Source organism: Pipra filicauda, unplaced genomic scaffold (genome assembly GCF_003945595.2).
Source record: "Pipra filicauda isolate LSUMZ 115617 unplaced genomic scaffold, ASM394559v2 scaffold1_size10287979_pilon, whole genome shotgun sequence".
In the NCBI taxonomy this organism is placed as follows: Eukaryota; Metazoa; Chordata; class Aves; order Passeriformes; family Pipridae; genus Pipra; species Pipra filicauda.
In genome coordinates, this window is record NW_024104310.1 from 3,281,011 (window position 1) to 3,302,888 (window position 21,878).

The 21,878-nt window shown below is 39.2% G+C and overlaps 1 protein-coding gene across 21 annotated transcripts in view; it reads left to right on the forward strand.

Annotated features, from left to right (window-relative positions):
* Nucleotides 1-2,444: 2,444 nt before the first annotated feature.
* The window catches only part of ZNF438 (zinc finger protein 438), a 49,620-nt gene continuing 30,186 nt past the window's right edge, over nt 2,445-21,878 (forward strand). For 3 of the 21 annotated variants that reach the window (XM_039380665.1, XM_027717396.2, XM_039380669.1), the window contains exons 1-4: nt 2,445-2,623; nt 4,757-4,839; nt 5,331-5,388; nt 6,185-6,235. The gene's annotated coding sequence lies outside the window, so the exon portion shown is untranslated. Of the gene's footprint in view, nt 2,624-2,660; nt 2,799-2,890; nt 4,840-5,330; nt 5,389-6,184; nt 6,236-8,457; nt 8,539-11,957; nt 12,056-14,741; nt 14,941-21,878 lie in introns of those variants that run through there. The other 18 variants (XM_027717398.2, XM_027717393.2, XM_027717400.2 and 15 more) reach the window with 13 other exon arrangements.

The following is a 21,878-nucleotide window of genomic DNA, read 5'->3' on the forward strand; positions in this document are numbered from 1 at the left end:
CCCTGAATGTTGTTTCCTTTCTCTTTTCTCATCTACATATTCTACACTTCCCGTCTTTCTTCTGCACCTTGTCACCCCTCTCCTGCCCAAATCACTTCTCCCTTCATTCTTCCCTTAAATCCCGTATTATCCTATTTCTGTCACACTTGCATTTTGCTTTTTATAGAATTACATTTAGATTGGAAAAGACCCTCAAGATCATTGAGTCCAACTGCTAACCCAGGACTGCCAAGTCCACCGCTAAACCATGTCCCTAAGTGCTGTGTCTACACATCTTTTAAATACCTCCAGGGATGATGACTCCATCACTGCCCTGGGCAGCCTGTTCCAGTTCTTGACAACCCTGTCAGTGAACAAATTTTTTCCTAATATCCAATCTAAACCTCCGCTGATGCAACCATCCTGTTGCTCATTACTTGGCAAAAGAGATGGATGCACACCTGGGCACTCTGCTGGCTCATGTTCAGCTGCTGTCAACCAACACCTCCAGGTCCTCTTCCTCCAGGGTGCTTTCCAGCTGCTCATCCCCGAACCTGGAGCACTGCATGGGGTTGTCATGACCCAAGTGCAGGGCCAGGTACTTTGCCTTGTTGAACCTCATATCATTGCCCTCAGCCCATTGATTCAGCCTGTCCAGATACTTTTGCAGTCTTTCCAGCCTCCAGCAGATCAACACTCCCATCCAACTTGGTATGGCTAAGGCTGACTGAAGATGCCCTTGATCTCCTCATTCACATAATTGATAAAGATTAGTATTAAACAGAACTGGCCCCAATTCTGAGCCCCGGGGAACAGCACCAGTGACCGGCCACCAGCTGGATGCAACTCCACTCACGAACACTCCCTGGGCCTTGCCATCTGGAGAGTTTTCTACTCAGTGAAAAGCACACCTGGCCAAACCTTGAGCAGCCAGTTTCTCCAGAATGATGTGTCAAAGGCCTTACTGAAGTCCAGGTAGACACATCCACAGCTTTTCCTTCATCCATTAAGTGGGTCACTGAGGGGGGTGATCACTGCCCTGGTCCTGTTGGCCACACTATTTCTGACACAGGCCAGGATGCCACTGGCCTTCTTGGCCACCTGGGCACTCTGCTGGCTCACATGCACTTGTCTCTGACCCAATCATAGAATCAGTCTGTGGGTTGGAAGGGATCTCTGAGACCATCAAGTCCAACCCTTGATCCACTACCGCTGTGGTTACCAGACCATGGCACTAAGTGCCACATCCAGTCTCATCTTAAAAACCTCCAGGGACAGAGAAACCACCACTTCCCTGGGCAGCCCATTCCAATGCCTGATTACCCTCTCTGTAAAGAATTTCTTCCTAATATCTAATCTAAACCTCCCCTGGCACAGTTTAAGACCATGCCCTCTTGTCTTACTGATAGTTGCCTGGGAGAAGAGACCAACCCCTACCTGGCTACAACCTCCTTTCAGGTAGTTGTAGAGAGTGATGAGGTCTCCCCTGAGCCCAGGCTAAACAACCCCACCTCCCTCATCCTCTCCTCACAGGACTTGTGCTCGAGTCCCTTCACCAATCTTGTTGCTTTTTGCTGGACCTGCTCCAGCACCTCAATGTCCTTCCTGAGCTGGGGGGCCCAGAACTGGACACAGTACTCGAGGTGTGGCCTCATCAGCACTGAGTACAGGGGAAGAATCACTTCCCTGGACCTGTTGGTCACACTGTTCCTGATCCAGGCCAGGATGCCATTGGCCTTCTTGGCCACCTGGGCACACTGCTGGCTCCTGTTCAGCTTCCTGTAAATCCAAACTCCCAGGTCCCTTTCTGCCTGGCTGCTTTCCAGCCACTCTGTCCCCCAGCCTGTAGCGCTGCAGGGGGTTGTTGTGGCCAAAGTGCACAACTCAGCACTCAGCCTTGTTGAACCTCATCCCGTTGGAATCAGCCCAACTCTCCAGCCTGTCCAGGTCCCTCTGCAGAGCCCTCCTGCCTTCCAGTTGATCAACACTCCCCCCCAGCTTGATGTAATCTCCAAATTTGCTGATGATGGACTCAATCCCCTCATCTAAATCATCAATAAAGATATTAAACAGGACCGGGCCCAACACTGATCCCTGGGGGACACCACTAGTGACCGGATGCCAACTGGATGTAGCCCCGTTCACCAGCACTCTCTGGGCCCGGCCCTCCAGCCAGTTCCTGACCCAGCACAGAGGGCCCCTATCCAAGCCGTGAGCTGCCAGCTTTTTCAGGAGAATGCTGTGGGAGACGGTGTCAAAGGCTTTGCTGAAGTCCAGTGCTTTCAAGGCCCTTAGGTTCACTTTCCGGAACAATTCCTGTACTTCCCAGAGACTCCTTCTCTAACCTGCCCCCTGGAAACTCCCATCCCAGCGCCCCCAACCACAGCACGACAACGCTCAGTTTTGGAGTCGGTTGGCAGCGCGGCTGCCCCCGCACGAGCAGCCGGCTGGAAGGGGAAGGGAAGGGAAGGGTTCCCTCAGCACAGCGGTGCCCGCGGAAGCACCGCGGCCCTGAGCCCCGAGGCAGCAGCGCCCAAGGCCAAGCGCGGCACAGCCCCCGCCCGACGGCCCCGCGCCTGCGCCCTCCCGCGGGGGTGACGCGGCGGCCGCGCCGCGGAGGCGGGACCGGGCACGAAGGCGCGGTGTAAGTTCCTTCCCCCGCGGCGGAGGGGCCACGGCCCGGGCTGGGGGCGGGCGGCGCCGGGGCGCGGCTGCCCCCGCTCTGTGCCCCGCCCGGGGCCCCTGGGGCCGGGGAGCAGGAGGCGGCGGGGCAGAGGCTCCGGGCGGGGCGGGCGCCTTTCCTCCGGCGAGCACGAGGGGTCCGTCGTCCACGAGGCCCTGCCCTCGCCCCGTCACGGCAGAGCGGGTCCGGCAGCTTAGCCGGGGCTCCGGGCGGCGGGAGGAGCTCGGCGGTGTCCCCCGGGCCGCGAGATGCGTGCGGGGCCCGCCCAGTTCCCGTCCCCGGAGCGCGGCAGCGGCAGTGCGGGGCCTGCGGCGCTCGGACGGGGCGGCTGTGGGAGCTCAGGGCCAGCGCGGGCACACGAGTCCTGCCCGAGGGGTGTCACAGCCCTGCCCCGCGGGGGTGTCACAGCCCGGCTTTCGGGGGTGTCAGAGCCCAACTTCGGGAATTGTTACAGCCCTGCCCTGGGGGCGTGTCACAGCACTGCCCCGGGTAGTGCCAGCCCGGCTCTAGGGGTTGTCACCCCTGCGGTAGGGTATGAGTGCAATTACCAGTTCTGATGTTGCAATAAAGAGCTGCAGAAGGGCTGTATATTACAGGTTCCTACAAGTCTCGAAAGTTACTTGTCCAGCTCACGGGTTTTTTTAGCGGTGGCCATAAAGCGCGTCATCTGTGAGGGGTGGCCGTAGCTTCCTCCAGGTTCTGTGGCAGCGTTTGGCTCCTGTGCAGCCCCAGCGTGAGTCAGAGCTGTGTGCCGAGCTCTCGACTCCGAGACCTGAGCGATGTTTCATAACCTTGCTGCTGCTTCCATAAAAGTACAAATACGATGTGCAGTCCTCTCAGGCTCCTCACGGTTTGGGAGGAACTGAGAGCCGAAGGGCTTTTGTCCTGTAGTTACAGAAATGGGTGCAGTAAATGAGTGTAGTGTTTGTGTGTAACTGGGGCTGAGGCCTGCCAGCTTATGAATCCATTAGAATTTTTTGTATTGCTAATGACATAAGGAACATATCACAGGTTCCAAATGCTCTGATGTGTCTGGCATAGATAGCATAAGGAGGGAAGCACTTGAAAGCAGCATAAGAGAGTTTTGGAAAGACCATGGTAATGTCTGCAGTGTGGCAGATATGAAGTAATATGTAAGATTGGGTTGTTTAAATTTCTTTTGCCCCTCAGTCATGCTTTATTAAAAGGTTTACCTAGTTCTACACCTGAATTAAAATTGACATGATACATCCTGTGCTCAATTCCGTTCTTCTTCTCCAAGTTAACTCTTATCTTGTTGAAACTTTTTAATGTGTATTGAAGTACCAGTCAACAGTCTAGCCCTTAAATGCTGTGTAGTTAAACTAATTAGTCTTGAATTTGCTTGTACGTATTTATTTGAACCTGTAATATACCATTAAAAGTGATCTTTCCTGTTATTCATTAATAGGAAGAAAAGAGGAGGATAACATAGGATAAGTGCACAGTTCCCTTGGATCACAGTAGTTTGTGTGCAGTTTTTTCTCCCACAGAACTATTCAGCAACCAAAATACTAAGCTGTTTTTTTGTTTTGTTTTGGGTTTATTTTTATAACCTTATCGTAGATAGTTATTTTTAGTACTAGTTTAAGTTAATCTTTTTAGAAGCTGTTTTTATACAAAGCAAAATATATGTATTTTGGGGATGAGTGCATATTTTTTTCTGCTTCAGTAGCAAGAAGAATTGGATTCTTTCCAACTTACAGTTTGTCAAAAGTCAGAAAGGAAAAGGAAGGAAAAAAGCTTATGACAATTATATTATACGTTTAAAATATTTTTTATAATGATCTAATGTTCTTAGCGTTTAATTAAAAATATTCTTGGGTACTGATAACTGGAGGGTCAGAAGAAAACCAGCACTATTGTAGGATTCAAATGTTTTTAGCTTTTGTAATTAAAATGTTTTTCAAAGCAGTTCATGAAGGAAAACTGGTTTCCTATGTTTCCTACATCTCATCTGTGAAAATATCAGAATTAGCAATGACAGTGACAGCATATGGTGAGGTATTTCTGACTTTCTCACATGAAACCTTAGATACACGTAATGACTGTCATACATATGTTTTTGATGTACAGGTTCAAGGATTATGTTGTATTAGATGGAAAAAAGTGTTCTTCATTGGTGACTTGAGCTGTTTCGAAGAATTGTATGTGCAGAGGTAATACATGATTTATGGAAGTGGTTTAATGTTTTAAATGTCTATGAAACTGGTGATGGTTTTATGTATTTATTTGGACCTAATGAGGCGATGTTGTCAGGTCAAAGTGAAATGGCCAAATGTTGAATGTAGAGCTTTGATCTGAAGTTGACAGAAAATATTACTGCAGTTAGAATTATGGAAACTTAAGAGTTTTAAAAATACATGGTAAAATCAGAAATGTGCAAACTTTATTGGTTATTTTAGCAATGTTTATTCAAATATTTATTATTGCAACTTCTAATATGAAGTACTGTTAATATATGGTACGCCTCAGAGGATTTGCTGTTTTGTTGAAAGTAAATATGTTTTAGTAGAATTCTTGTTTATATACCACTTTCTAAAACGTTTGTCTGTTTTATTTAATATGATTTTCTGTCCTTTGCTAAACACATTTTCTGAGATATTGGAACTTTCTGTTGTTGTTTTCATTTTTTATTTCCTTGAAATAGGAATTAAGATAGATGAAATGTTTCATTGGCTGTAGGAGCAGCAGGATGCATAACATGGGTATGTTGAAAGAATACAGTTAATATCCTTACAGAGTATTTTAATTTTTGATCCTGTGTGTATCTGAACAAAAAAATGATTTTTGGCATTGTGCTTGAATTGCTGTTTGTTTGTTCATTTTAAATTCTTTAGCATCACTGAGGGTGTACTCCATTGGGTTTGTACTCCAATGAAACTTGTTTTCACAGTTTCCATCTTAGTGGTTCAGCAGCAGGAAAAGATGTTTTGATCCTCATCCTCATCTGCAGTGAAGTTAAGACATTGTCCTTATTTGCTTGGACTTAGTGCTTCATGTTGTTATTATAATTTGCTTACAGAAATCCAGAACATGCGTTTATTTAAAAAGATTTTTTTTAAACAAAATTTAAAACATGAACATATATTTTTACAAGACTAACATTGGCAAATAAGAGAATAGTGATGCTCGAGTAATAGTTGAGCCCTTTCTCATGAAGTATATTTGCATGTTCTTGTTATCAAAGTTGAATGAATTTCAGTCTTCTTCACAATGTAACCATTAAAAATAATATATAATATAGATATAAAGATTTTTTTAATTTTGAAAATAAAAAGCTGTGGGTTTTTTTATTTCGTTCTTTCTTTTGCTGGTGTAACAAAGAGATTCTTACTGTCAGCTTAAAATGGCATTTGAAGAATGCTGTTGTCATTGTATTTGCTCTGTGTTACTGTTGGTGTTGTCACCTTTCATGAAAACAAAGAACAGCTGGGTAGAAACCGTGCTATTCTTCATGTGCTATTTTCTAATTAAATGTGTCTTTGACTTTCTACATTATAGTGCTGTATTTGCAGGTATGGATTGGTCCTTTATAAGCTGATGAAACATAGTGTAAGTAATATTCAAGCATTACTTTTTTTAAAGGACTGATTTTGTGGGTATTTATAGCGTAATTAAATGTTGTAGGAAATGTTATCATGGTTTGTGTAGCAATATGTTGTAATCTGATAATTCTTTCTAATTAATATCAAGAATGTAATCAAAACACCATAAACCCAACTGTGGTAGAACTGTACCGTGTGTTGAACACGTATATGAAAGTGCATAAATTAAGGAGAGACTATCTTTGGTTCGTCACTTGAGTCTTTTACCATTTTAGGAAAAAATAATTTCCTCACCTAAACAGCAAACTATTCCCTTTATTGTTGGTTTTTCTTGTATCTTTTTGAAGGCCATGCAGTACTGAAAGCCTTGCCTGAAGGGAGGCTGGCTGGTGTCCTGATACCAGAACAGGCTTAGTAGTGAGCAGTCAGTGCATCTTGAATTGTAGCATAAATGGAAAGGAGGGAATGTAATAAGTAGCTCAGTGCATCTTTCAGAATTGTAATGCCTTGTGGTCACTTTATTTGTGGATAAGTTTTTGGGGGTTTTTGTGTTTTGTTGGTTTTTTTTTTGTTTTTTTACAGAATGCTGAGATTTTTTTTTCATGGCATCATATAAAGATTATAGTGACTTTTAGAGGCTGATATAAGATATGAATTCACGTGTATGTGTTTTGTTGTTTGTCTGTGGCATAGCTCTTTATTGTTTTTCAGAAAATCTAAGCCCAAGATTGTTGGTTTAGAGAAAGTATCATGGTTAATGCCAAGAAGTCATGTGATGAGATGCTTTAAAGCAACACTGTCTCAGCCTTGCTGAAAGCCTCTGTCACAGCAAGTCACTGGGGAGGCGGGAGTGTTCTTTGGCTCACTTGGGTATTTGCCCGGAGGAGCAGGTGCAAAAGGGATGGAAAAAACAGCTTGGAAAATTTGTTTGATAGGTGAGGGAGTTGTGGGGGAAATAAACTACTTCTGTCAGACTTGCTAGGAGAATTTTTGCTGTTTGGTTGAGTTTGGGTCGCGGATCAGTCAGAGCAATGTTTCCATACTCAGTCTTCCACGTGAAGCATTATGGTACCAGTAAATGAACATTGAAATGTCTGTAGGAAGTATTTAATGGTTTTATGTGACTCAAAAGCAGAAACCAAACAAAAAAAAAACACTTAAGGATGTGTTTTCTTACCTTTTGGTGCATTATTCAGCTGTTGTAAGGGACAATTGCAAGGGACTCTTATCTGTTCTTCTAAGGATTTTTCCCTAGGGCCAACTCTCTGAAAATGCATGGTGACAAATTACAGCTTAGACCGATGTAATTTCTGTTGTACTTGTGCTTCTTTGCCACTTCGCTTCTCTTATATATATGTTTAAGGTTATTTTGGATGAACCAGAGAAAATAAGGATGTTCCTGTTACTCATTTTTGTAGTTTTGAGCACACTTCAGTCTTCTGTTGAATGATGTAGAACTTAATTTTGGTGGGTTTTTTGGCCATCCTTGACGGCTTGGCCTCCCCTAAGTGAGGCTATAGTCTGCCAATTGTTTGTGAGTGCATGTAATCTCAGATTTATATCAGTCTGCCCTTTCAAAGAAGTAGTGCTATATACACCAAAACATGAGCTTCTGGCGGTTCCTGCTCTTGCTCAGCTCAATAAAAGTAGAGCTTGCTGGTGAAGAAATAGGGTAGATCCATGATTTCAGGAAGAAAGGCTGTAAAGTTGAAATATCCAGCATCAACTGCTAATTATATACACTGTCCTAAAGGTAAAACTATATGAACCCTCAAGATACTGTAAGAGAATGACAAATGATCAGTCTGTGGAAACCTGTTGTGTATGTAAGCATGACCTGGGTATGATGAATCAAGAACTTAAGAAGTTACCGGCCTACTAGTAAAATGTCCTAAATTAATAATATGGATGTTCAGTGGGTTGTGTTGCTTTTGTCATCAACAGATTTTGAGGCTTTACTGAAGAAGGAACTTAAATTGGTATTGGATTTAGAAAGAAGGAACTGTTCTGTATTACAGGACTCAAATGGAGACCACCCAAATGCCTTCAGCTGTTTGTTGTTATTTTCACAAGTAGTTTGTTCTTTTAGCGGAGTGTTTAAGAACAGAGAGTTGAATCAATCCCTATAATATGTTTTTCCCTAAATAGCAATATTAAGTAAACTTTACTGTTCAGCATCAAGAAAAAAAAGTCATAAACTTTAGATTCTCTTGTTTTTTTAACTTCCAGAGAAAAGTAACGATAGGCTGTAGTGATTTCAAATCTTTAAATGCACCACGTTCTTGGAAACCTTTTTCTGTTTTTGCCTGGGTATGTACCTCCTAAGGGCCAATATATTATCTGTTATATTTTATGGTATTTCAGTAAGTTAATTTAGAGATGTTTGTTTTCTGTAGTTCTGGTAGAGTAAGCAGGATGTAGAATGTTCTTGTCTTCCATATATTATGAGTTATCTTTTTTTTACAGTCTTAATTTTTTAAAGGACAAGTCTGCTGTATTACTTTACAAACTCACTCTTGTGCCAGATATATTTGGTGCCTCATTGAATGCCTAAAGCTGAAAAGTCCTGGTTAGTTACCTTTGCTTAGTGTGTGTTTATGTTCTCCTGTAAACCAGTGATTTTGTTTTTGGGAAGGTATCCTGATTGGTATATGACAATGATTTGCAGACTTTAATGGGTGAGATACAAGGAAGAAAAGCAAAGACTACCTGGCCCCAAATGTTGTTTTTATAAAGAGAAATTGGGAAAAAAAATTGTTTACCCTTTGAAAGGCAGTGAATATGGAGAAGTATAACACAAATACACAGAATGATGAATGGTTTGAAAGAAGTAATTCAGAAGCTTTTGTTTTGTTGGTTCATGCTATAAGAGTAAGGGGACATTCTGTGAAATTAGGGTGCAAACTGAGAAAGAAACTTGAGAAAGGATATATTTCTTAATAAATTGATAAGACAGTGAGCTCTGCAGTCTAGGGGTAATTTTAATTTAGGAAAATTGTAATAGAAATTGGATAAGCTAGTGTGCAAAAATATTTACACAGGCTCAGGTTACCTTTTCTCCTGAAAGAATATAATCCCTCATCTTTTCTTAGTTGCAAGATTACTTCCATCATGATTTTTAATAAAGCTCATCTAAAAACTATGTATTGATGGTGGGAGTAAAGCAATTAAGTCTATCCCTAGTTTGTTTATGGGAGAAAAGGTTATGGTATCTCACTAATTTGTTTGCTCTCATTCCCTGAATTAGGTTATATCTAGATGAGATACCCACTAGGAGCTATGTCTAGTTCCCTTGGTAGTATCCACTGATTTACTTTATTTTTGTGGTAGATGGGGACATTGAAGAAGAGGTTTTGGGGATTAACATCAGGATCCTTGTTAACTTAGAAAGAACTTATGTAGGACAGTTGCTTTTGTGACTTGCCGCTAGTGAGACGCTGTTCTGTTCAGCTTTGATTTTTCTGTTGCCTGGGCTCATGCATTAAGTAGGTGTTCCTGCAGTAATTTAATCCAAGTCAGTACACAAGTTTGTTCTGTACCTAGAGTGATGGAATATTTAGGGAGGGTGAGATGAGCTAACGCTGGCCTTCTGTGTCACCCAGCCAACTCCCAGCAAGTATGTAAAAAGTCATAAAAATAGCAGTGGGGGTATCTTAATTAAATGAGCATGCTTGTCGCTCTGCCAGTCTTTTCTCTTGGCATGGTTCAGGTCCTAGAAACTGTTTGCTTTCAGTCTCTATCAAACTCAATTATAAAACTCTGTGATAAAAGCATCAAAAGCGGTGTTCAGCAGGAAAAGACTGCAGAATTGGCTTTTGCTCATTCCCACTGAAATGCCCTTTTCTCTCTGTATAATAGAGGCTGCAGTTTTTACTTTTGGTGTGTTTAGCAGCAGATTGACTTAAATTTGTTGTATTTGGCTCTAGAGCAGCAAAGAGCAGATGTCAGTGAGGTGCCGTGACAGGAATAAAAAAGTTCAGAAAGCTTGTGGGAATTTGAGGGTGAGGGGGAAGTCTTCCTCCTATTTTTTCCATGCTAGAATCCATATTATAACATTTAGAGCTGGCATTCAGTTCAAAACTTGCTGTGCTGTAAGGGTTGCTGCATTGACGCAGACATTCTTTCCCACAGCTCAAATTATGGAAACAGAGTTTATTTATAAAATAAAATATGCCTGTAAAATTATAATTGATACCTTAATTATGGAGAACTTGCCTGAAAGATGGTAACTTAGCGATCTGTGGGACATTTTCCTGGCTTAGAATAGCCACGATTTACACTGAAACGTTTTCTCTGTATGAATCTTAGAAATGGAATTCCCCTGTCAGGGCAGGCAAACTTCAGTAACTGAGAGGTACTCTGTCAGGGATGACAAACCTAAAATAATGATCAACTTTTAAACATTATTTAGGCTTGGCACATCTGAAAAGTAAGCTTTGCTGCTTGGGGATTGTCACTATTTGAAAAATATGCATTTAAAAGCTACCACTACATTATGCCAGTCTTTACATAAGCAGGTGGGTGCCAGATGTATGTGGGATCTTGGAAAGTTTGTTGCTTTGGATTATTTCTTTTCACTTCTGTAATGAGCAGAATGCTCCAAAAGTCAGTGGAGGCTTTTTTTAAAAAAAGTCTTCTTTACTTTGATTAAAGGGCCATTTCTGAAACACCTGGTGTAGTTTGTTAGTTAGTAGAATGATTACTTGTTTGTTTATCTTTCTCACATCTTTTTTTTTCATTCATCATCTACTTGCACTACAAGAGTATATATTGCCACAGTATAGTTTATAGAAACATAAATATGATGTAATTTACATCATATTTACATTTATGTAATTTTGATTGCAGGTTGCTGTATTTGAAAATTGTGCCGGTTCTCTGTTGTCTTACATGCAGAAAGATGTACTTAATATTTTCTGGAGGAATTTTTTTTTCCTATGATGAAAAGGTTTTACTTACAATAATTACAAGTACAATAATCTGCACTAATAAATCTGCTTTTCTTTGAGAAGATTGTCATTAATCTTGTATTAGTGTTTTAGTAAACCATGTTGATTCCTTCTTTGGGTCTTGTATTTTAGTGGTGAATCTACACTTTTGTCCAACTCCAGTAGTAGCTTTTATCATTTTCTGGGGAGATGGGATTTGAAATAGAAGGAATGTATGCTATTGTGCACTTCCTAAGAATGTAAAGTCTGGCTTTTTTTAAAAGAAGCAATTAGTATAATGGTGTGAATTGACAAAAGCATCATATGTGTAAGGTACGTAATGTACGTGCTCTGTTCTCCTCTTACAAAGTAGGAGTGGAGTGTGCTATTCAGATTTGAGAACAAATCTTCCATCTCTTGTGCTAATGAACGGTGTAAAGGCACTGCTGAAAGAAAACAGGACAAACTATCTCCCTGTTGGCTGTAGCATGTTGAGTTCTTGGTTAGGTAGCTAATTTCAGTGACTTTAAAGTGACAGGACTGGAAGTAATTGTGGCCAGAGCTGCTCCTAAGAGGATTGAGTGAAACCTTTTTGATTTCCTAAATGTAAAGGAAGCCAGGTTTGATCAATAGTTGCTGGGAGGGTTATTCAAACGATGAGTTAGTCCAATCCAGTGCAGGATTTTCTACCTCTGACCAGTTAGGGGAATCTTCTTCTGCTTAAGGTGAGATGCTGGAACTGTGAGAGTTTGTGTTTGATTAGCATCATTTATGTTTTGTCATATACTTAATTTCTTGTAGGTATTTTTCACCTGGCTGTCAAATTAATTTGTTTACTGCGGTGTTGGAAAGACTTCCTGACTACATAAAAAAGTATTAGAAAAATGGTTATGAATTTTGTAAGTAAAGACTATATTCTAGATCATTTAAGTAATTTGTGAGATTTCTTTTACATGGTAAGGTTTTTCTTAAAAGAAGCTAACTGTAGAGTCCATTTAAGCTAGATAAAGGTAATACTAGTTTTATTTTTTTTGTCGTGATTTCACGCAAGTATTAAACCTCTATTTATGTACTAGCATGCTCTGAAGATATCTGTGTATTGTGAGGAGAGCTGGTGGAAGATATTATTAAGATATAATTGATCTAATGCACTAAGGTGTAATTGATCTAATGCACTGTAAAAGTTTTGAAACTTTTTTGAAGGTGTTTCTGCATCTAAATATCTTCAAATACTTGGTATATAATATCAATGTTCATTGGAAAGTAAAATTTCTTTTCAATTTTTGGACAAAAAAACCTTTTTCATGCTCAAGATTAAAGTAGAGCAAACTCTTATTTTTCTTTTTCAATTTTAAAATTTATCTACACTTAGAGAAACACAGATACCTTTGAAAGATTTAGCCAAGCAGCTTTTGGGAAGCAGAAACACTCCTTAGACTAAGAATAATGCTAACTACATTGATGGAAACTCCTGACTATAGAATTGGTTTGTTCTGCATAAGTCTCTTCCTGTTCTGGGAAGCTATTCATTTCAGAAAAAAGCAAAAAGATGAAGAACTACAAAATATTGATTACAAAAGTCACAATAATGGGCTTTAATTGGACCACCAAAAATGCAAGCCAAGGAAACAGAATAATGTCTTGATGGTAGTATCTAGTAATTAGCAAAACATCTTTACCCTAGAAAACAAAAAGTAAAAAAAGAAGTATAATGTGTGTAGTAGACTGTACCTACACACTATTGAACTGTCCTGTTTAATCAGGGAATAAGACAGGCTAAGTATCCTGGGTGTTATTTAACCCTGGGGAATTTCAGTGATGGGAGATATAATAATCTTGGACAGTGTAAGCCTTTTTTTGGTCTAAGTGGAATTATGTTTTAAAGTGTGTGCTGTTCAATAATGGAAACAATTTACTTGAATTGTCTCTTTATAACGTTTCATATGTGAAACACTAGAAAGACCATTTCCAAAATGTTTATTAATGATCGGAAGGTAATAGATAAACTTAAGTTATTTTTATAGGTTAGTACTGGTTGACAGAGAATAACTGTGCTTGCTTTCTTGGAGGATATTTACAAAGAAGAGTTTCAGGTTTTCTTTAGTGGCCTCTCTCTCCAATACTTGCCTGTGATTCAGGCAAGTTACCTGATAATTCAGTCTTTGGCAATTATCTTTAGAAAGCTGCTCTGTATTGGAAAGGAGAAAATGTTTAGTGTATATCCTTGCAGTGAGGAAGACACATTAACACACATGCTAAGTTGACTGACTATAGATGTCCCCAAAAGAGGAAGTTTTAAATTTCTGTTGAATTCTAGTCATATACAAATAACTGTACTTAGAAGCTTACTAATTTTCAAAGCTAGTATCTTTGGAATTTACTTTTTCATTATAAAAATGAAAAGGCTAGAATATGAAATTTTTTACTTTCAGTTTTTTAAAGTTATTATATTTCTTTCTGGAAATAAGGTGAATGCTAGTAACCTCTCAATTAAGAAACCTTACTCGTACTGGTATGCTAGAATCATAGAATATCCCGAGTTGAAAGGAACCCACAGGGATCATTGAGTTCAAATCCTACTAATTTTCACATGTAAAGTCTAAAGAGGTTTTGCAAAGAGCAGATGTGGTCAGGTGGAAAGTGTTGTTGATTTGCAAAGCAATCCTATGTTAGCTGTGCACACTGTTGTGAGCCACAGTGCTGCTTCAGGGTCCAGCAGATGAAGCAATTACTAATTCATGTATTGAATGGAATGCTCAGTTTCTGACATGTTACCTACACTTGGGAGGTACAGGAAACACTTCCTGGTTACTGTTACCACCAATTCATCTGCATGGGCATAGTCCTTGTAGCCATTTCTTGGCTTCTAACAAACTTGAGTCAGTTCACCTTGCTGAAAAAAGGCTGTGGTTTTAAGCACATTGAACTGAAAAAGCCATAGCAGTATCATTGGAGTATTTATGCTTTACATGTACAAGTCCTTTGAAGACAGAATATCTTGCAGCAATATTGAAATATTTTTCTAACCAATCAACAAACATTGTTATATGCTGTGGGTGGATTTGTATTGCATTTATAGCCATCAAAAATTTAGTGGCTTATCTACTATTGTGGGGTTTTTTGGCTGACATCTTTTATGGGTATTGTACTGCTGAATCTTTAATCTGCTGTGGAGACAGACAAATTTAGGAGAAGTGACTTTAATCTCTGAAGAACGTGTATTGACTGGGAGAGTTAGTTCAGTTTGTTTTTGCAAGTCACAAACCCTTAGAAGTGGGATTAAGTTTAGTGCAGGAGAAAATGGAACCTTCTCGTTGTCTCCAGAACAAGGTCATGGTGCATGTCTCTTTTCAGCCTCCATCTCAGTAAAATAATAGAAACTATAATTGCTTAGTTTCAGTTTTATCTCCTGAAGAATGGGAGTTAGTTACTTGTGCAGGCCATAATAAAAGCAATACCTTTTTGACCTTCTTGGTTGTTACTTCTTTACCACACCATAACTGCCCTGTTTGCATGCCCATGCTTGAAATTCTCATGTCCTGATTTTGTATTTTCTTTTTTCCTTCCTCAATTTTATTTATTTAGAGATTCCAGTGAGCAGGTAGCTGAGTAGACTTCAGTCATGCAGGAGCTGGTTGTGCATGCGGCTTTAATGATGGCAAAGGCTCACCCACCTTAGATGTGAAGGCAAGGAAAAGGAAACAAAACAGAATCCAACAGAAGAGTTGAGAAAAGGAAGACTTTGCTAGTAAAGGAAGATTGAGGGGAACACCTGAGTGACAAGGTGAAAGAAAAGAAGCTAAAGCGCTAGTATGGTCTGCTGGTTTTGGCAATGCAATATGTGATGATGCTGTTCTGATTTGTAATTTTAAGAACAACTAAAGAAGCACGGTGCTTAAATAAGATAATTTACTGATTTTTAGTTGTAAAAGTGTCTTTCTATCTCGTTTTTCCGTAGATCAGACATACACCAACTTTTTAGAGGAGCTTATTTTTGTTTAATGAGAGTATATTCATGGTATTTTTCATCAATAAATTAATGAAAACACTAGTGCTTGATTTCTTTATTGCTCATCTCTTGTCTTATTGGGGTTATGTACAGCATTATATCTTGGTCGATATAAAGGAATGCAGTTTTCCTTAGTGAGGAGCTTAAAAAAAGTCTCACGTATTACTAAAATGGTTCCCAGTTCTGTGTGAAGAGCATGTGTATATGATCACTTTTCACTTTGCAAAATGACACTTGAAGGCTTTGGAACTAAACTGAAGTCCAGTCAGATTACTCAAATTCCTCCATGTCCCTAGAGAACAGAAATTGCTTCACCAACAAATACATAGGGTAGCTTGAGCCCATTCTGCTGAACTGTGGGGTTTATTTCAGAATTTGGGAGATTCATTTTCATGGAATAGGTAACTGAGAGAGTTAGTATTCTTGCTTGAATAATGCACTGTATATTTTGGAAGGATGTTTCCCGTGACTAAATAAGAACAAGATGTTTGACCATCTTCTAGAGAGGAGACTGTTTGGTCAGCATAAAGTTAAAAAGTCTGGAAGAGACAACTGACCATACTTGTGTGGTGTTTGCAACTTTTTCATGTTTCTTCTGGGCTTTAATTATACTGCATATACATGGCAAGAAGAAAGACCAGGGGTTTTGTTCTTTTTGTGGAGGTGTAGCTTTATCACATCATTGGGAATTTATAGCCTAGTAATATATAGTGTTTTTTCCATTCCTGCGTTTTGCAATTGCTTTGTACAGCCTCATAGTTTAGCAGCTGAGAGCTCACTTTTTCGTGATTTTTTTTGGCATGAAAGGGTTACTGTTCACATTTCCTGTGTAATTCCTTCTGATCTTGCTGGGCTGTAATTACTTTCTTGATGTTAAACATTCCCAGGCTCCTATAACCTTCTAGCTTGCTTGCACTGGCCAAGTTTGTCCCAGGTGATCATGTGGGCGAACCTCCTGTTTTTAAGGATAAAAATCTCTCCTTCCTGTGTAAGATAGGCTATATACTCATTCCTTTGCTGTGCAATCCCAAGAGAAATCTTTTAAAAAATAATAATAAGGTAACACATCACTCTTTTAGAGTCAGATTTAGCAGCCAAAATAGATGACAAATCAAGTGTGTGGGTTTAGAATTTGCTGAATCTTGGTTGAATGACTATGAGTTCACATGAAAGATTATTTTTTCTTAATACATTTGGAAAATAGGTTAAGATATAAAAAAGACAGATTTTGACTGTAGCTTCTTACTTTTGACCATATAATTGGCAAATCTTTTTAAGCTTGTTCGAGTGTGGAACTACTTAGCTGAACCTTCAGGATTTTTTTTTCTTTTAAATATCTAAAAAAAAACAAAAGAGAAAGACAGGATCTTACTCAAGTCTGTCTTTCCCACGTAGTTCAATTATCCTTTTTTTCTTCTGATTTTCAGTTTCAGGATATAAACAGTAAACCCAAGGTATTATTTTGTTTTTAAATAGAAGTGACTGTATACTACTGAAAAATGTTGACTTCAGAGGTGTGGGAACTGAAGTGTTCTGTTCTGCAAGGGCACTGAAAGGTCCTGTGTGTCACCACTCAGCTGCTCTTCAGCTTTCATGTGGAGGAGACACCTGTAAGAATGCGAGTGAAGTTTGTTTTCCATGACCTTTATGCCGTTTTCTCGCAGTGCCAAGAAAGATGCAAGATTGTGGTGGCAGGGTTTTTTTAGGGTGTGAGGAGTTGTAATGTGCTGATACGTTGACATTGGTGGGTGTATTTTTGGTACTACCTATGTCAGAAGAAGTAGTTGGAGAGGTTCTGTGTACTGTTAATTCAAGAAGCAGCCCAAATTTTGATTTGGGCTTCATTCAGAGCGATCTCATTATCCTTTTACAGATAATTGTTTTGGTCATAATCCTAGTCTTATTACCTTGTGCATTTAATTGGCTGCTTTGTGAAATTCTCAGGCTGCAAGTAATTCTATTTTGTTCAGCTGTATTACTGAACTTGCAACACTGATACTCAGAAAAAGTCTTCCCAGTAACTGATTGACTGAAGTCTTGTGAATGCATAACTTTGAGCTCAGGAGGCTTATACACTTATACCTGGAAGAAAACAGATAGTAGGTAATAAACTGTAGCAGTTTGAGCCCTTTTCTTAGTTTAATAGTCATGCATACTGATGCCTGCGCTTTACTATATAAATAGAAGTTAGAGCAGTTGGTGTGGCTGTTGTTAACTGTGCTGCTATGCTAGTGAAGGATAGGAAGAATATATTTTAATGAAAATGTCTTTTTAATCTTTTCAGGAAGTATTCTCAAATTTGATGGCTTAGTTATAATAGGAATGCAGTCAGTATGCTGCCCAGTTCTTAATTGCATACTCCATCATGTAATTGGGAACATGGCTGTCAGATATGCCTATTTTTGTTTTTGAACCCAGGTGTTCTTACTGGAATATTATTCAACACACAAAAGTCCAGTCCTGGCATAAAGTATCGTGTGAAAAAAACACGTGAAGCACCAAGTGAGTATAACTGGACAGAAGAAGATACTGCTGATAATTTGAATAATCATTTTATTGTGGCCTGCATGTGATCTCCGAGTATCTGAGATTTTGTAGGAAACTTCATATGAAGAGAGTTTACCTGAGCACATCCACTTGGGTATGTGTTGAATGTATTGCAAGCATGATAGGCTTCCTGTGCAACAAATTGCAGCAGGGTGGTGCTTTGGTTAAAGCTTTTTTTTAAAACCACTTACTTTTGACTTTTTATTAATGAAACACTGATGAATTTAGACTTAGTTGAGAGGAAAACTGTATTGAAGCCTGTTTTCCATCTAATAGGATTTATAGATCATCTTGCCTTTTTCTTTATCTGATTAATTTTGCTTCTGCTGAAATGAAGACAGAGAAGAATTACATGTTATATTGTAATTAAAGGTAACCTGTTTTGAATTTACTTTATAAAGTGCTTAGAATGTAACTGACCAGACTTTCCATTATAAATTTCACCTTTGCAGTGGGAAGTACTCTGAATGGTAATGAACTTTCTTTTGTGAAAAATCTGTGGTTTCAGGGTCTATGCAAATTACCTGTTGCTTTTTGTGTAGAAATCATGTTACAGGATGAAAGCTGGTTCTGTTGATCTTGTGTGTGTGCGAGTTGATCTTCCAATGGCTTAACTTAGAACTCTTTTGGACTTAGATGTCTCTATTATACTAAAGGCAAGGTGATGCATGTAGCTGTGAAGCAGGGAAGAATTGGACCTAACCTTAATGCAGAGAAAGAAACTGTTCACTTTTAACAAGCTGCTATAGAAATAAGGAATAATTTGAATTAGGTGAGGTTTTAAGCTTTCAGATAATGTAGTCAGCTGTATTTTTATATTCAGAGTTGTACAAGTTCTCTTTTAGAGAAGACGTGTAAATTACTGTTGTGACAAAATGCACAAATATGTCTAGGTTTGATACTAATTAGTTCATTTCACTTATCTAAGGAAAGATTAAGTGCCTCAGTTTAAAACTGGCTATAGGAAGTAATATGTAAACAAATTTAACACACATCCGGTGTAATAGCACATTTTGTAGAACTACAGGCACTTTGTTCTTAAATGCGGTGGTTTCTCACTTTCAGTGTTCACTAGCTGTTTGGTCACAGAGTGCCTCTTGACTAGATTTTTAAGTACAGTTTTTATCTCCTTGAACCCATGGCTTTTTTGAGTTACTTGAACTGTATATAGCAGAGTCTTAAGTACTGCTAAAATGTTGATTAGCACTCTGATAGAATTATATTGTTTACCACTGATGCACAAAAAGAGTCACAGAATCACAGAATATCCTGAGTTGGAAGGGACACACAAGGATCATTGAAGTCCAAATCTTGGCCCTGCACAGGGCAACCCCAGGAATCACACCATGAGCCTGAGAGCATCGTCCAAACACTTCTTGAGCTCTGTCAGGCTTGGTGCTGTGACCCCTTCCCCGGGGAGCCTGTTCCAGTGCCCAGCCACCCTCTGGGTGAAGAACCTTTTTCTGATATCCAACCTAAACCTCCCCTGGCACAGCTTCAGGCCATTCCCTCAGTCCTGTCACTGATGACCACATAGAAGAGATCAGTGCCTTCCCTCCGCTTCCCCTTGTGAGGAAGCTCTAGATTTCAGTGAGGTCTCCCTTTGGTCTTCTCCAGGCTGAAAAGAGAAATAGAACACTTCAGACTGTATAGTTGCTACTTGAGACAAAAATTCCTCTTCTACTACACTGCCCACTCAGAATTTCTTGGTTTGAGCTGTGCTTGTAAGGATAAATAATAGGTATTCTGGGTAAAACTACCATCTTTTGTTTAAAAACTGAAATGGGCATGATTTCTGTAGCTTAAAATTAGATAATAGTGAACTGACAGAAGTAACTGTGTGTTAAAGGCTTGACACTGGAACCAGTAATTTCAGATTAGGTGACAATCCCTACCACTTTAATAAGTTAGTTAGTGAGCTGTTGTCTTGGACCTGGTGATCTGCACAAACTCATTTGAGTTCTGAATCATACCCATTGAGAAGAAGAATTTTGTTGGTTTTTTTTCTGAAATAACTGGTGTATGTGTTTGTATTAGTGGATTTCAGGTGGCACTGTTTTGTTGTAGAATAAGAAACACGATGACTGGGGTACTGGGGTGATAATTTTCCCAAGTACACCTAATGCTTAACAGTTCTATTTTTTTGTTTCTAGATGGTTAACGTATTTTTGAAAGTATCTCTTTTTGAAGTTCACTAAGCATGCATCCAGCTTGTATTTATTCACTGGACTTTTACTGAATAAAATAGACGGTGATTTTTTTAAGGGAGAAAAACTGAACACCCCTGCTCTCTGCAGTTTATTGGTGTTTACAGTAGTGCAAACAAGGTCTGAGGTGTCTGTTGCTTCTGATCATTTAAAGAAAGCATGCATCTTCAGTGATGGGAATAGCTTGTTTGCAGCTCTTACTGGCTAGTTAAAACGTTTTCTGTGATCCACAGATAAATACAGGAACAAAAGATACCGATAGCCTTTGCTAATGTTGAATTTCACTGCCCAGTTTACCACATTCAGAGACTACTATTCAGCAAATGAAGAAAAGATTAAATGTAGTGATAGAGGCATTGGCATTTTTTTTCTGTGCCAAGAGAAAATGAAGTATCATGACATTTTTAACATTTGAGATGCAGTATCCCCCAGAATTTTTGGAAGTTCTGTCTGTATTTTTAGGACTCTTTAACTGTATGGTTTTAGATGAACAGTCATGAAAGCAGAGAACCTTATAAGGTATTTAACAGTTTGAAACATGTTAGGAAACAGAATACTCTGTATCCTTATTATACCTGTGTTTCTGCTGTATAAAAAGAGTTCTATTCTTGTCATCTGATCTGATGCCTGAAGCAGTTCTATGCTGTCTATGTGATCTGTTAAGTGTATATATGTTGCCTAAATTTGTTACTTATCGGAGGTTTCTTTTAAAAATCCTGTCTGAAACTTTGCATTGCAAAACCTTAAAGCTTAATTCTTCCATCTGTATAAAATGAATTTGGTTTCCAGTCTGTGGATTTTCATGACCTTTAAATGCTATAGGTGTTGCAGCTATTGCAGTGGGCAGCTTTGCAAATAATTTCAAATTGTATATGTATGTAACCAGAAATATTGAAAAAATGAGTTACCTATTTATCTTTAAAGATAACTGGCATCAATGGAAAAGCTTCTTCTTTTTTTTTTAAGATTAATCAAAGGACTGTGGGTTGGAAGGGAACTCTCTGTCATCACCATTTCACGTTTCTTTTTTAAGGTTAATTCAGTTCCAACTTGTATCATGGTCATTGACATTTACATGCTATAGGTCATGAGGCCTGCATGCAGCAAGTGAATTCACACAGATCAGAAATACCTTAGAAGGAAAGTGCAGAATGTCTTTGGCAGTTATCACCATTATTTTTTCTCTCCACTCCTCTCTGCCAGTGCTCTATAAAAACGTGGTAGAGCTGGATGAATGAATGTTTGATACAAAAGATGATGCAGGTTGTTGGCATGCACCCAGCACACATCTCAAAACGGCAAAGTTTACAGCACAGATCTTATGTTATTTCACTATTAGTGGAAGGTGAATGGACTTTACAGAGAGAAAGTGAACATGGTAGAAATAATATGAAGGGTTTTCTGCTTTGCTGCAAGGGAAGCATTGATTTTTATTTTTACAGAAATGCATTTGGTAATGTTCTTTCCATATTAAAAGTCTTATCTAAATCTTTCAGGGTACTGTGTTCTTTGTCCAGGCTTATATATTTCTGCTATTTAGCACTAGTTTTTGAGATAAAGCAAAATGATAAATTTAAAAAGCCCAAATCACAACTGTGTAATGAAAATGATAGCAGACTCAAATAACTTATATGTTAAAACATGTTTAATGAGTGTTTACTAGAGGACCTCTGTGAAAACTAGCTTCTCATCAAAACTGTATAGACTTTTCTGTGGTCTTGTACATTAAACATTCTGTACTGCCTCCTTGAACAGTTCTCACCATTCAGAAGACGAGTATTACTGTGCCAGGGTTTTTTATCTGAAAAAAATATATGAGAGGCTTTTTGTAAATGTAATTCAGATCCTAGGAACATGAGTAGTTTCTTAAAGCTCCTTTTGTATTCAATAAAGGAAAATTATGGGAATTCAACCTGTTGCAGGTATTGGAAGCTTGTGCTGATAAATCAATTCGCCACT